The sequence below is a fragment of the Ovis aries genome, chromosome 3 (genome assembly GCF_016772045.2).
Source record: "Ovis aries strain OAR_USU_Benz2616 breed Rambouillet chromosome 3, ARS-UI_Ramb_v3.0, whole genome shotgun sequence".
Classification (NCBI taxonomy): domain Eukaryota; kingdom Metazoa; phylum Chordata; class Mammalia; order Artiodactyla; family Bovidae; genus Ovis; species Ovis aries.
Window position 1 is genome coordinate 61,790,731 of NC_056056.1, and position 719 is coordinate 61,791,449.

The following is a 719-nucleotide window of genomic DNA, read 5'->3' on the forward strand; positions in this document are numbered from 1 at the left end:
AATGCTGATGTGCTTATTCATGTCCAACTTTTTGCAACCCCATGGACTGTAGCCCACCACACTCCTCTGTCCACGGAATTATCCAAGCAAGAGTACTGGAGTGGGAGTGGGTTGCCATTCCCTTCTCCAGGGGATCTTCCTGACCCAGGGATCAAACTCAGGTCTCCTGCACTGTAGACAGATTATTTATTGTCTGAGCCACGAGGGAAGCACTCTTCTGTTGATGCACATTTAAAAATACAGAATGTTTCACAAATCTGCCTGTCACCTTGTCCAGGGGCCATGTTAATCTTCTCTATATCGTTCCAATTTTAGTATATGTGATGCCTAAGCAAGCACACCATAAAGTCTTAAGAATCAAAAAAGTCTTTCTTGAACTAGAATCAGTTCAGTTCAGTCTCTCAGTCGTGTCTGACTCTGTGACCCCATGAATCGCAGCACACCAGGCCTCCCTGTCCATCGCCAACTCCCGGAGTTCACTCAAACTCACGTCCATTGAGTCGGTGATGCCATCCAGCCATCTCATCCTCTGTCGTCCCCTTTTCCTCCTGCCCCCAATCCCTCCCAGCATCAGTCTTTCCCAATGAGTCAACTCATCACATGAGGTGGCCAAAGTATAGTATTACTTAAAAATATGATTAAGTGCACAATTTAGATAATGAACAAAAATATGCATAATGAAATATCCACAAATATGAATGTACAGCCACAAATCCATC

General features: G+C 44.5%; 1 non-coding gene across 1 annotated transcript; it reads right to left on the reverse strand.

Moving 5' to 3' along the window:
- Window positions 1-233: 233 nt before the first annotated feature.
- On the reverse strand, window positions 234-339 carry LOC114114170 (U6 spliceosomal RNA). Its single transcript, XR_003589008.1, has one exon. It is a non-coding gene; the product is annotated as a U6 spliceosomal RNA (small nuclear RNA).
- Window positions 340-719: the final 380 nt, after the last annotated feature.